This window comes from Amphiprion ocellaris, chromosome 10 (genome assembly GCF_022539595.1).
Source record: "Amphiprion ocellaris isolate individual 3 ecotype Okinawa chromosome 10, ASM2253959v1, whole genome shotgun sequence".
NCBI lineage: Eukaryota > Metazoa > Chordata > Actinopteri > Pomacentridae > Amphiprion > Amphiprion ocellaris.
Genome location: NC_072775.1, coordinates 30328833 through 30335281, shown reverse-complemented (window position 1 = coordinate 30335281; position 6449 = coordinate 30328833).

The window sequence follows — 6449 nt, the reverse complement described above, 5'->3', positions numbered from 1 at the left end:
GCTTGGTGGAGCCAACACTTTCTGTCTGACGGCCTCCTGATAGAATCCAGAGGAGACCAGACTCTTCCAACGGTTTATCAGCGGCAAGCAGCAGCACAATTATACCAAAGTCTACAATGGAAACGACTGTAAACAGCTTCTGGAAATGTACGTAACTCAGAGTGAACGCCCTTCTCTGTCTCAGAGTCTCTGCTTTTTTGTCTATTATTATTGTTTCTCTCTGTCTCTTCAACCCTGCAGCATGCCGGCATTATTCTCAGCTACACAGTTAAACCTGTTAACTTGCAGAGCAAACGGATTCCCCCACTTTAATTCACACCGTTGTGATTTCCAGGATGCTGTTGCTGTTGCTCTCTGGCAATTTAAAGTGTGATTAGTGATAGTGAGAGAAAATATCACAGTTTTCTTCCAAAGCTGCTCAACGCACACAAACGTCTCCTGTCATTGTCACACACCTCCTCCAGCTTCACTAGACAACTTCTCATTTCATCTCATACCTCAAGGTTTTTCATCTTTTATTTAAGATACTAAAGGAGGAGAAATTAATTCTTGCATTGTATTTTTAGTGGAGGCAGAGGGGGAAAAAAAAAAAGAGGGCAGCTATTATGCAAATGACTCCAGAAATCAAAGCATGTGATGTTTTCCGCTGGAACTTGTTGACACTGAACGACTGGAGAAGTGAAGCTTGTTGGAAGTAATCAGGCAAGACAACGAAGCTCGAAGCCGACACGGTGGACAAACTTAAATGAGCATGTAAAATCACAACGTGGCGTTTACTCCTGCTTTTTGTTCGACAGTCTCCCCACGGAGCAGGAAGCTCACTGATGTAACCAAGCATGCTGTGCTAGCAGATGCTGCCGCCATCCACAGGGTTTACTCAAACAGTTCAAATGGAGGTTTAGATGCCTTATAAACACAAGAAAACAAAACCAAAACAACCATTCAGCCTTGAAGCCCTGACTTTAAGAGGACGTGTTTTCCCTGGTGTTATTTTATGCAGTGGATTTTTTACTGGGAGCAGTATGCAGGAGAAGTGAGGAGACAAATCCCTGAGCTGATTCTTGACACTTTATGCTAATCTGCTCTATTATTTGCCTCGGTTTGCCCTTGATGGAGACAGCTGTACCCGGAGGCATGTTGGAGAAACAGTTTTTGGATTAATGCCTGCCACACACACACTCACAGTTGGTGTTGATCTGACGCCGTGACTTTCAGCACTGATCTGTGTCAACACTCCAGCCAGGACGCATTTATAGCATTTGTCAACCGAAACAACAGTTTCTCCGGATAAGGGCAACTGCTGAGATCTGTAAATGTTTCTCGTGTCATCTATTCGAACAGCACAGCTCGTCTTCAGTTTGACTTCAACCCCTGTGCTGGTTTAATACAGGACTGTTTCTGTTCCGAATCCCCACAAAGAGGTGAGAAGCAGATGAGATTACAGCTCAAAGATGAAAAAGTCAGACATTCTCTACAACTACAGCCAAGATGGAAGCTATGTCAGGGTGAGATTAAGAAAGGAAAAGCAAGAATGTTTCACCTATTCAGAATTTTTTAGCCATCCTGTGAAAGAAGCTCATGTCTTTAAACATTTAAGCCACTGCCTTTCCAGTTTACAATATTCCTAGATGCATCAAAGGTCCTGCGTTGGGGGTTGAATGGTAAAAAAGACAAATAAAAGCTCTACAAAGTGAAATAGACACCTAAATTACTCAGCATCAACAGTATATACACATGGGAATACTGTGGGCTAACAGGATATTTTATGCGTAATTTGCCATATAAAAGTTGGACGTAGCCACCGCGATGCCATTCAGTGGTTTGTGGACCATTTCGAAGCCTAAACTGTGGCATTTGGTCGTCACCATTTTGGTCTTTTGAAACCGAACGCGATGATCGAGGGGTGGATCTGATGCTATAATGTCCATTATACTCTAAATTGAAATCATTTACAGAATAGATATCATTCTGTATTGAAGAAAATTAACAACAAAAAAAAATACAATTGAGACCAAAAACCTGATAGGAAAATGTTTTTCTGAAATAACAAATCAGAATAGAAGTAGAGTCATATTCTCATAGACTTGACAAACAATCTGATTTCTTTTTGCAACCACAGGAGTCGACCCCTGTTGGCCAGGAGAAAGAATGAAGGTTAAAGGTATTTCCTGCTTTCAAGTTGTGTATGAAAAAACACAGCTCACGGCCCTTTGCTGCAAGTCTTCCCCCATTCTTCTCCCTACTTTCCTGTCTGCCTCTCTAAATTGTCAAATAAAGCCTACAAAAAGGCCAAAAAAATACCTTTAAAAAAAGAACACTTAGGATCCTATAATAAAAATGTACTGAAAGGCTGAAAATACAAATAGCAGGCACCTGCTTACATTGATAATATTTAATAAAAACATCTCCACAATGATGAGGATGATGATGAGAACTTTATCACTAAGCAAATACCTGATCTGGTAAAATGGCCAATTTGTAGGGAGGTCTACTGGCAGAAAATTAAATCTATTATTGTAATTATGCTTTCTTTATGCATAACTATAAATTGCTGTGTTTTTGGTAGCTTAGCTAGAGCCTTTAATATTTACACAAAGAGCAACTTGTCTTTCACGGAGCGCAACATGTTGCACTTCCATGTTTCTACAGTAACCTAGGACAGACAAACAAAACCAAACACTGGCCTTTGCATTTTTTACTTTAATGCGATGGCCACAGTAGGTTCTCATATATGCTTGGAAAGAGACAGATGTTTAGTCTGGTGCAATCTGCAGGATCATTATGTGATGATGCTCCTATCAACGGTTTTCTGGAACATTTAATTGTGTTGTATTTCTGTTGCAATTTCAGCGGATAAAGACGAAGGCTTCTTCAGAACTGCAATGCAGTATTTCACATTCTCATTTTAATGCTCTGCAATATTGCAAACATCCAACCCCATCAGTTGTGCAGGAGGGCAAAAGTTATTTTCTTGTGTTCTGCTCAGCAGTTTCACCCAAAGTCAGCTTTCTTTGTGTTTTTGTTTTCATGTTTAGCCTGAGGGGAAGGTCTGGCCACTTATCGATCAATCTGAAGCGAGAGAAATGTCACCATGTCGCAGTGGATCAGCGGACTGGCCTTTCTGGATAAATCTCATTAACTTGGCAACACTGCCATTCTGCTGTCAGTCATCAGACCCAAATGTCAAGAGAAAACAGGCACTTTTTGCTCCACACAGGGAGAGGGGTTTCAAACAAGGCAGTCGAACATTTAGGAGACTGAAACCTCTTGTTCCATGTTCTGGTAAAGCTGTAACCCTTGTAGACACTGGGTTTCTTGCGCTCAGGATTCACTTTAACAACATAAATGTCATCCAGAACAGATACGGTACGACAGTGGGAAAACTACAAAAAAAAAAACTGTAGGAAGTCTTCTTTTTTTAAGTGTGGGATCAAAGAAGGATAATTACACCCTTATCTGCTGAGCTTATGTAATATGAAAAACCATCAAACCTGCCTAAATCTCATCTAAACAGAGGAGGTTCGAATGATCAATCAACTTGTAAAGTGGGTGTCACTTTGCCCCAAAGAGTAGATCTTTCATTTTTAAAACTAATTTCTCAATTAGTGTCAAATGAGTCACAGCATGTGCTCAGCGATGCCTCACATTAAATGTTTCGGAGGAACACAGCTCGTATAGTAGACCTAAGCATCCATGGATGAGTTTATTTGAGGCTTAAAGAAAAGGCTCAGTTTTTGAAGGCCATCTTTAAACAACACTGATGTGCTTGGATATGCAATAACAGTTTTTGGTTGCTGATATTCGTCGTGGTAGGATGAAGCATATATGAAGTTCCAGGAGTTTAAATGGGGAAAATCAAGTGAGTTTTCTCCTCAATATTGTCCAAGTACATCTGACAATAAGCATATTTTTTACTAAAAAGACCAATTTCGATTCAAATTCAACGTATTTTTCACCTGAAGTCTCTCATTAGCTTCAGCTGAGCTTTATTGTGTAGTTTTACGCCCCAAGTACTATAGATTTTATCCTAGAACACTTTAATTGAAATAATTTTAGGATGATGATTAGTATGATCAGTAGGGACAAGAGGAACACTTCAGCAACAACAAACAGTCTCAATGTACATGGTAAATTACTGGTATTGGTAGTGGATGGTTACTTATGTCTTGCAGGTCAAGAAGATGATGGAAGATGGGGGTTTTGTGGGTTTCTGTCACTTCTTGGCAGACTTGTTTGAGGCCATCAGCATATTCAGCCTTCTTCTCCAAAGAAATGATGTTATTTTGCCTCAAGTAATATTGAGATGTTAATAAGACTATTGTTTAACCTCATTAATTCAGAGAACAAATTACAAATAAATCTAGTCATATATAGTTTTTCTCCTTATTGTTTTTCATGTGTCAAGGGAAAATATTTTACAGGCTGTGAATGGGATTGAGAATCTTATTGCAACCGTTGAGGCCATGTCAGTGAGATGCAAGCCAGGTGGCAGGCTAGCAGAATTACTGGCAGACCTTCGGGCACACAGAAGACAACAAGAAGGTGATGGTGAGGCTCACCTTTTGTACAAATATCAGGCTAGAAATTATTTTAACAATTTTAGCTTCTGATTTGATTTACTTATTTTTTTAATATTTGTCTTAGAGTTTAATCTTGTGTGAACTCAGGGGGTCACCATCAAAGGAGAAGCTGTTGGACTGGGAACAGATGGACTCACAATGGCAGGCACACCGCACCTGCAACAAGCAGTAAAAGCAACAGTTGACTGCACTGTGCTGCACTTGAAGCAGAGAGTCAGCAGTCTACTTGGCAAATGAAAACACATTATAACAATTTTTATATATATCATTATTATATCATTATGACACATCATCTTTCTCTTCCTTTAATCTCTCGCTCTTTCTCTCTTTTATTCCTTGATAGATGAAGGGTCCTCATCAGCAACCACAAAGGCAGTGAGGTCGTTCAAGATATTCAATCATGATTCCTGGCCAGAGCAATGAGATCTCCTGACAGACTATGGTACAGAGGAGCTGGACTTCCTGCTGGACCACTTCTCCCCTATCTCAACAAGGTTAGTGGCTCCTTTCAATGATCATGATAAAATAGAAAAATTATAACACAGAACAGCATTTCAAACATCTACCTTGATCCTACAGAAACTTAGTTTGAACAGTTTTTCCTTTCACTCTTTTCAGAAATGGCTGTGACACTAATCTGGCAACAAAGGAGTATCAGTCCATGAAGCTGTTTATTGCCAGGAACTACATGGAGCAATCATACCATGCCCTATGGGGTATGATGGTGACAAAGTTGCCGTTCTGCTCCGACTACAAAGTAAATATCATGTTCTCAGTAATTTAGTTGGCATATATGACTTTTTGATTGAATAAACCTACACTATTGTTCTATTCTTTGTAGAACATCCTACTTCTTGTTCAGATCATGCTTGCCCTCCCAGTGTCCTCTGCTGTGTGCGAGAGAGGATTCTCTTCTCAGAAGAGGATCAAGTTTAATATCAGGTGGTCACTACATGTGGACACTATTGAGGACCTAATTAGAATAGTATGGAGAGACCAAGCATTGACGACTTTGATGCCAAGGAGGCTTTACAAATGTGGCTCAGTCAAGCTCAACGCACAAGGAGGCCAAATTACAAAGGCTGGCCTACCCATGCACCTTATCCCCCACCAAGGGTGGATCTGTTCTAAGGAGTGGAAGGAGTATAGGCACAAGTTATATGTCTACTTGTTCTGTATTGGTTAGTGCGGCCAGCAAGCTGTTTATTATGTTGTGTCAGCTGCTGCACAATAAAATGTGAATTGAAAACATTATAGTTTCTGCATTTATTGTTCAAGTATTTATCAGTAATACAGTGAAAATGAGAGGAAATGTGAATATTTACTTTGCAAGTCGATTTCGGTGTGCGCCCCTAAATTTTCTGTTTGCGCTTCTAAAATTTTAAGTTGGGGTCCACTGTGCTCCAAGGAAAAAAGTTAGTCTAGAGCCCTGTGACTGTCTGAAATTTTGTCGTTTGAAAATTAAAAATATGCCCATAATGAAAAAGATTACTTTCTTAATTACAGTTTGAGGTTATGAAACCGTACGACTCGTTTCTACTTGGATTAGGCTGTCTACCAATATTTGCATTTTTGTGGTATGACATCTCATACCTGCTCATTTAGCTATGAAAGTTCAATGAAAATAACTTTTTTCTCATTTTTTTAAGCACATTTTCTACACATTGAAATTTTAGTTTATGTTTGGATGACAGTATTTCAGGAACTAAACTTCAACCTTTGAAAGTTCAGTGAAAACCTATTTTTATTTTATTTTTGTGATCAAGTATTCTCTGTTTTTTGTTTTACTGTGACACGCAACTACATATGGGTGAGAAAATATCAATAGCTGACTTCTGCAGCTCACCCATAATCATAGACAATTTTTTT